Source organism: Ornithodoros turicata, chromosome 1 (assembly GCF_037126465.1).
Source record: "Ornithodoros turicata isolate Travis chromosome 1, ASM3712646v1, whole genome shotgun sequence".
Taxonomy (NCBI): domain Eukaryota; kingdom Metazoa; phylum Arthropoda; class Arachnida; order Ixodida; family Argasidae; genus Ornithodoros; species Ornithodoros turicata.
The window spans coordinates 43,090,835-43,099,960 of NC_088201.1; positions in this window are offsets into that span (position 1 = coordinate 43,090,835).

The following is a 9,126-nucleotide window of genomic DNA, read 5'->3' on the forward strand; positions in this document are numbered from 1 at the left end:
CAGCTTCCCACAGGGCTCGTGGTGGCTGTGTGCTACTTCTCGCCTCGCGCCGCGCCGCGCCGGAACGCATCAGCGACTTTATCGTGTATGCACCCGCGCCTTACCGCACGCACAAGCTTCTTGTCGTCAGAGACTTCAACGTGAACGTTTCACTGGCCAAAAACACCACTTTCCTAAGTGACATGTCCGAACAAGTGGACCTTCCGCTGTCCGACATCCACAAATCCACAACTAGACATGGCTTATGCATAGACTTGGTGTTCCAGAACAGCCTCCTCGTTCAGGACAACTGAAAAAAGGGTGGAGCAGTTACACCCTTTAGGAGGTAATAGTCGTCGCATATCTTGTACCTGAAACGTTGCAAAGTACCTGCTACCTCCGAATGATAGGGTTACCGCTTCTGATACGGTGAGCGAGGGGAGCGTACGCCTTTTTGTAGCAATTTGGATATATGATAATTTTACACCCTTTATCAGACGCTATGTTGACCTGGGCGGTAACTATAGAAGTTACCACCTTTTCACATCCTTTTTTCTTATGGTGCATAGACTCCGATGCCAGTCCGTTATGACACCCGCCTTCCGCTACAAACTGGGCTTCGCGTCATTGCCACGCTGTGAGACTTGTTTCTGTTTCAGTGACCTGGCGCACATCATCACTGACTGTGCAGAGGCTCAAACAGGCAGAGACACCTTGACCGCGAGTTTCAGAGCCCTATCACTTCCCTGTGGCTTTCTAGACGAGAGTTTGTGCCCGCAGGTTCCCATTCGTAGAAAAACGCGAGACGCGCTCCTACCTTTCGCCTCCTCTGTGGGCCGGTCGTGAGCGCTTTCCTGATCTATCCCTCCCTTCTTACTATTTTCTTTCCCTCAACGTTTCTAATTTCTTTTAATATTTCTGACCCTCTCTAGCCTTTCTCTTTTACTCCCCCTTCTCCCTTTCCCCTTTCACAAAGGATTGAAACTTGTCGCCTTGTCTGAGGAGGCACACCTCACTCCTCTTCCTTTGAACATTGTACCACCACCACCATCACAGGGGACCACGATCAACGTGCGTTACCTCACTCTGGTTATCTAGGATTTTAAATCCCTGAACGTTAGATGTCAGAGGGAGGATTGAAAGGATCTTGAGAGGACACTTACTCGAAGCTATCCGGAAATTAAACAAGTTCGCGACACCAACAACCCTTTTCCATTTAGTCTTTCGAGACATATCGAAAACTCTTGGCTTAGACCCTTGCTCACTTGGAAAACAGACCCGTTTCGAATCACTGTGGGCAGAATCCATTGCAGAGGTCCTACATACCAGTTGTTAGAAACGTTTGGCAGTTTCAGCATGTACACGCATCTCGGATGTTGAAGTAAAAATTTCGAGAGGTACATCGTTGGACTGTTCATTGTGATCCACTGATTATGCACATGAGAGGTAGCAGTCCGTTCTCGATCCGTGGGATGGAACATCCCCAGTCGTCATAACGTGACCATCCAGGACGTTCTCCGCACGTTTTTCGCCCCCTTTCACTGGCGTCAGAAGACAGGGCATTGTCGTTACGACACGGGGATCAGCAGGTGTGCTTTCTATAGTACACTGTCGTTTCCGTTCCAAAAGCTAGACTTGGGGTCATGCAGCCTTGGAGCCGTAGAGGCAAGCTACGGAAACTGTTCCACCACTATCGACGGAGTCTACACCTTGGAAGTCATTGGAGAGGCGTGTTAGCTTAGCTGATTTGGTAGAGCCCTGGACCGGTATTCCAGAATATGTGGGCTCGAGTCCTGCAGCTGGCTAATATTTTCAGTGACTTCCTTCTTTCTTAGTACACCTTCGTTCGAATGCAGCCTGCACTCGCACGAGGAGCACTGCTTCATCGACGAGGCCACTGTGGCACGTTGAGGTCAGATGACCAAAAGTGACTCACCTCCATAGATGAAAAAGTTACCCGTCAAAAGAACTCGTTACAAGTTAAGTTACCGTGTGCAAAATGTAACTAAGTGAATAATGAAGTTCTTTAGCCTGAAATGTAACTCGCAGTTACTGAGTTACTTAAAAAAAGAATGAGTTACTTCCAAGTTACTTCGGACACAAAATAGCATCACGCAGGTGCAGCGCGCGTGAGCAGTTCAGTTAGACCTTGAGTTGCCAGCGGAGGAGTGCAACACGCTTAGATCGTTTTCGTTTATGTCCAACAATAGACCTCTCCCTGTTCGTAAACAAATGACGTCATAGTGTTCGACAGCGCCACAAATTTGGTAGAATTGAACAAGGTCGCGCCCGAAAGCCACGGTCTTGAGGAGATTACGATATTGTCCCTTAAAGGGACGTCACCCTCGGTCCTGCTTTTCTTTAAATGGGAGGCAGCGAACAAGTGCCGTTCGTGGAACCCAGCCCTCTCCTTCCGATTTGTTTCGGTTTCAGTCTGTCTACAAATGTCATGATGACTTTTCTCTGGTAGAGGTCAATTCGAACGCTTTGTATCTTACTCCCTGTGGGTGCACAATGGTTCAGCTTCATTTCAATGGCAGCGGTTCTTACTTCCTGAATAAAATACCGTCATTGATTGAATATCACGTTTTATGGCAAAAAATGCCATGAAGGAACCAGAGAGAAAGCAAGAAAATATGAGGACGTGAGTGAAAAGCGAGTTAAAAGTAACTTGGAACTTAACTTCAGTTACTTTGGCAAATTTACATGAAAAAGGAACGAGTTCCTCTGAAAGTTACCACGGCGCAAAAGTACCGAGTTAAGTTACAAGTTACCAAACAAAGGAACTTAGTTACAGTAACGAGTTACTTGTAACGAGTTACCTCAAACTCTGCTCACCTCTCGCACGATACGTTGCGACAGTTTATCTCTGCGCAGGGTAGAGTGTAAAATTTGAGGAAACCGCGTGACCAGGTACCTATCCACTTACAAGGCAGCAATAAGAGGGTATTCCTAGACCGACATGCGTCCACTGAAGAAACCACGCGCTCCTCAACCTTGATGGTGGTGGTGGTGATGGCGATAGGGCTTGCCGTTGTCGGCCTCACGTATGTGGGCAACGTCACGACTGACGCCCTGGGGGAATGTGCGTCCTGGGCCGACTTCTAAGGGAACTGTGCCGACATATGTCTTAAAGCGTCTGAGGAAAACCCAGGAAAAACCCCAGACAGCACAGCCGGCACCGGGATTCGAACCCGGGTACCTCCCAGTCTCGACGTGACTGGGAGGTACCCGGGTACCTCAACCTTGAGACGTTGCCCCCTTATTCGGGAGAGGGACCAATCAGGTGGTTCCACGAGCAGTGTGGAAAAGAGAGAAACTGGGAAGGTGCTCAGACAGCTGACCTACTTGCATAACGTATTGCTTGTGACAGGCAGTCCTGAAGTGGCCTTCCTTTTTGTGAGCAGCGTAGGCAGGCCTTCTTCATGCTGCGGAGGTTGAAGGTCAGCGCTGTGCTTCGGCTAAGCCCGAAAAATAAACCTTGAACTACCCGTCCAACCCCGTGCACACGCACTTTCAGTATACTGTGTGATGCTTTAGAACAAATTCCGCTTCGAAGATGAAGCATGCTTGGAGTTCCCTCACTGTCGTCAAAATATTGAGGTCACTCAACTCTACCGGCCATTACATTCGCTTGTGCTCTGTAATAACATTTCGGTGGAAAAGTTTGCCGTTCGGAGAGGCAATTTGTTACAAACTCACTCCGACATTTACTGACATGTCTGCGTAGTTTCAGACTGATACAAGACTGGGCAGGTTCACATATACGCGCACTGTCCCATAGTTTTTGTGCGACATTTCATTCACTGATACGTGCGGGCGAGAGGAGAAGGCGCCGCGGCATTTCATACTAATAGAGTACTTGAGCGTGAGCTCCAAAAAACACGAACACAACATAGGCTGCGTTGTGTCCGTGATATATTGTTCACCCACGCTAGGGCCTACGCAAATGGCCGCAGAATTTACGTAAGCACTGCGAGGTAAGCTGCGTGGTACGTCTTCATTTAACTATCATTATTGTATATACATGCTTCTCCATATATTGTGTTCTGTATTTGGAATACTCTTTTGGATCCTGAGATAGTCATATTCCCGCTCTCAATCTCCTTGTCTCTCTGTCCGTGAATCTGAAAGGTACTCGTTCCTATGATGGTTCTATGTTTCCTTCACCCTTCTGTCGTCGCTAATGCACTCAGTGTCTCTCCTTCGTTGCTGACGATAATCACAGATTGGAGCTTCTCATTTCTTTCCTCGCTTCTCGTTATTAAAGAGGTCATTGACATGTTTTCGTGGCTGCGATGATTGCGTCGAAGAGTATTTTGTCTTTTAAGACAGGCGTAAATTAAACGTTCAGGCGTTATGAGCGGAAATATTTGATGTCCCAAAAGTACACCTCCGTTACACAGGCTGTACTTTAGGAGACTATTCCATGTAATTCCATGTGTTTAGGAACAGAAGGCAGGTCTTCTTTGGGGTTAAAATTCTTTCTGAAAATATTCATGTTCTATTAATTGAAGGAAAGTTTAATTTCATTCCTACCAGTTAAAGTATAATAAACTGGCTCGTAATACCAGTATTTAGTTTGGTAGCTCGCTCTATAGAGCCACAACTAAATAACAGAATACCGCAACTCCGCTCGAAAGTGGCGCAATACTAGCAGTGCCACGAATTTGAAAGCCATACCGCTACATCTACCAATAAAATCAACGGAAGTGCTTTTCCACTGTGTTTTTTTTTTTTTTTTCGTCGTTCAGGCATCTGGTTCTACAGTGTGCCCCAAACGGAATGTATTATTATTCGTGTTCAAAGACCTGCATGCAGCATAAAATACACAACAGAAGTATATACGCGCAAAATATTTCGCACAGAAGGCTATTCCTCTATAAAAGTAGGATTCTGTTCGAAATACCCCCGGCTTCCAATTTCAAGCCTTTTCCCTATTGATAGCTGAACTTTGCCTGTTTTGCTTGTGTGACAGGCGAAGTGCGTTGACATTCGTTCCCGACCTCATATCGACAGACGCGCCATTTTCTACATACTCAACGACATACTGTGAATACGATGGAAAATAAGAGAAACCTGGCTGACAATACGCAAATGGACAAACACAACGGGTCCTCCACGCAAAGCCAGCTGCTGACTATCTTTCTCGACGGCAGCCGTGCTCTGCTGGTGTGGCTTTTAGCGTCAAATACGTGTTTACACGTAGTATAAGTTAATTTGGCTAAACCAGCTAGACTTGCCGTAAGAGGGATTTTCTCTCCCCCCCCCCTTCCTGCTTTATTGCAACACCCTCCCTGAAATTTCTGAGATTGCCCAATACAGCTCTGTTAATACAAAAACCTATACACATGCATGTATCCATAAATATATATCACCCACCTACCCTCCCTTGAAAGCTCGGTACCTCCCCAGAGGTCGATTTCTGGGGAAACTACTGGTAAATCACACGCCTTTCCATGTTTACAGCTTGGGAAGAGACTGCACGCGAGTTCGCTTCATTATGTGGCTCCAAGGGCAAATGTATATCCTGCTGTTGCATCTTCTTTGCCGACGGGTACAGGCGGAAGGTCAAAAGCATGGCCGAAACTGAAGCGGCATTCGACGGACAACCAAATGTTGTGTGCCATATAAGAAAAGTCATGTTGAGGCAATCAAGGGGTACCAAGTGTGAAAGGGAGTTCTAGCGGTACTCGACAACAACCAAGCACAAGCACTTCGCATCCACCAAACATGTTACGAGTCATGCTCGGCTTTGTCCATGATGTCGAACCTGTCATCTCATGCCAAGCCTGAACACGCAGTGACAAATTTAATGTCCATATCAACTTGAAAAGGCATTCTGTCTCTAACAATCCTGGCAGTGATGGCAGAAATGGTAACGCAGCCCGGTGGGGGTGGCTTTTTTTTAATCTGTGTCCCATGTCTTCCATCTTATTGGAGAGTGTTACTGCATCGTACGCTATCGCCTCTGCGTACATAAGGGATAGCGGAGTGGTTCTGCGCAATGCGCGAAGCTCTGTTTATGTTTTACGCGTGCTCAGAATCGCCAACGCTAACCTTTACGTACACAAAGGCGATAGCGTACGATGCGCTAAAACTCACTATTGACAGTAGCTGTAGCGGTATCGAAGAAAATGACGCTAGCCGAATTTGTAGAGGAAATAAACGTGACGGGGGGGGGGGGACACGTTTATCGAAAAAAAAAAAAGAAGAAGAAAGCGAGTGAAACGGGGGGAACGTAACGGGATCGCTACTCTGCTACCTTAAAAAGTAGCGAATACGGTAGCGGCGCTACTAGCACCATCGCAGTTGTTTATTGGCTGTATATTAACATCAATTAAATTCAAATAAATTATTTGAACGAGCTCGTGCAGACCTATTGCAAAATGCACAAAAGCTAACGGCGCGAGGCGTGAGGGTCTTTGTACAATTTATACAAGGAAAGTTCGACCAGTTCTGTGCCTAACACTTATGTGCCAGTTATGGGGAAAAGAACATACCTTTATTTTCCACCTGTAACTCAGTCCTCGTGAATATCGTGTAGCTGACACATTTCTGAGCAATCAAGTTTGAGAAGAGAACCAGATTTTGTCATCCCCTCCCCTCCCCTCCCCCTGAAACTAATGCTCGACGGCTTGAGCTGATCAGGATTGTGAATCGATATGCTCTCAGGTCGTTCTTCATATGGTGGAACAAGAAAAGGTCACAAACGAGGCAGCGTCTGGAGAATAGGTAGAGGGAGTGGCAACTTCAAAGCCATGCATATTCTCGCACGGTCGCTTGCGCAAAATTGGATGCGCGTGCTGGGGCGTTGTCACGGAGTAGCAGAATTTCTCGGATTAGTTAACCAAGGTGCTTTTCTTAAACAGTCTGCCGCAGTCGGACGAGTACTTGACCATAGTATGCTCCTGTTATGGTAGTTTTAGGTGAAAGGTAATCAATGAGCAGAACACACTCCTCATCCACGAAAAAGAAAGAAAGGAAAAGGAAAAAAAAATCATAACATTTCCTGCAGATGGCCTCTCGAATTTTCTGGGCGGCGGAGTATCGTCGTAGTGTTTGATGTCATAATGGTTTCCACGGGCTTAACATAGTAATACTTAGTTCTGTAGCAACTTGAAAGACCGACGTGAGTGCATTGTCCATAACCGCGCCCCTTTGATGCACGTTTCGTCAGTGGTTACTTCAAGTGGACGACATGCACATGGGTTGGCTTCCAAAGAGTTTTACCCTGATAGTTTCGTTAGAAACACCGTTTTTAGAATGACATCCGATAACAGAGTGGAAATACTTCCCCCTGATAAGACCGTGTGTATCCCGTACGTCCGCGGACTGTCAGAGTCTGTACGAAGGATTTTAAAACCACTTGGTATCACTACAGCGTTCAAACTAACAAACATTGCGCAACATCCCAAGCACCACAATGTACTGAAAGTCGAGTGCAATAGGGGTAGACGGTATGTGTATTATCAATGTTTTTTAGTGTCACGAGTCTGTTCAAGGCCTACCGTCCACCACTATTGCACCCGACTTTCAGTACATTGTGCTGCTTGGGATACTTTGTCACCCTAAAGACTCTGTGCCCCATATGTACCAATCAGGTGTTCTTTACAAGATAGTGTACAGACTGTGACGCATACTACATAGGGGAAACAGGAAGAAAGAAAGCCAGCAGGATGAAGGAGCACAAAGCCCAGATCAAGAACCCGTCCGCAGAGAATCGTCGCAGCGAACTTGTTGAGCTTTACAAAAAACAGGCCACTCTTTCGATTTTGATAATGTAAAGACCTTGACACGTGAACACAGATGGGGAGTCAGGAAATTCCTTGAGTCATGGCACATTCATAGTGACAACAATGTCTGTAATCATCACAAGGGGCCTCTACCCGGACTGCTACAAGGCTTTAAAAGGTTTCCCCTTCTCATGAACAGTTCCTTCAAGTTTTTTAAAGCTGATGAGGACGCCCGCATAGGCGTCGAAACGTCCTTTTCTTGTTTGTTTTTATTTGTTGTGCAAGCCAGTGTTACGCAGTAATAAACATCATGACCCCTGGCTTTTGGTCTGTTCCAAGTCTTTTGGTCTATTGGAACAAAAATCCGTTCGATAGATCGTCCGCAAAAAGTTCGTGAAGGAACACCCTTTTTTTTTTCTTCTTTATTTTGTTCATTGCCAATCTTCGGAGACACGCGCTTCCTTCACCCCCAATGTGAGAGGGTGAAAGAGCACGCTATCGCCTCTTGCGTCCTGGAAAAAAATTAAAAGAAAACAGAAAATGCAACCCAAGATAAGGGCGGTTCCGATAGCGTCACCCGATACATTTGTTTTTGTTTTGTTTCCGCAAGTTAAAGCTCATCTTCGACGCATGAGAGATGATAGAAGTGAAAACAGGTCACTCTCATGAAAACTGGTCATTTGAGATGATGAAGGAGTCTCATGCGTCGAAGATGCCGCCTCATGCGTCGAAGGTGAGCTTCAACTTGTGGAAACAAAACAAAAAGCACATGTATCGGGTGACGCTATCGCAACTGCTCTTATCTTGTGTTGCATTTTCTGCTAATCTTTTTCCAGGACGCAAGAGGCGACAGCGTGCTCTTTCACCCTCATCACATTGGGGGCAAAGGAAAGACGGCCCAAGCAGCACAATGTACTGAAAGTCGAGTGCAATAGAGGTAGACGGTATGTGTATTATCAATGTTATTTAGTGTCTCGAGTCTGTTCAAGGCCTTCCACCTACCCGTCCACCCCTATTGCACCCGACTTTCAGTACATTGTGCTGCTTGGGGGGGTCTCCGAAAGATGCGCAATGAACAAAATAAAGAAAAAAATGGTGTTCCTTCACGATTTTTTTTGCGGACGATCTACCGAACGGATTTTTGTTCTGAAAACGGCTACGATATCAGGTCACCGAAACGAACACATGTTCGCATTGGGACAACTTCGTAGCTTTTATGATTAAAAAGTTAATTAACGATTTTTAGGTAATTAGTCATTTGACGGTCGAGCAACATATGACCAAGAACGTCCGCCGGCCCAGAGATGATAAAAGTGAAAACAGCATGCCCCGTACGAAAATTCCTGAATCCGAAACCAATCAGGTTTCTTCGATCAGACCTGATTCCGGACTGAACCCAAAATTGGGCGGG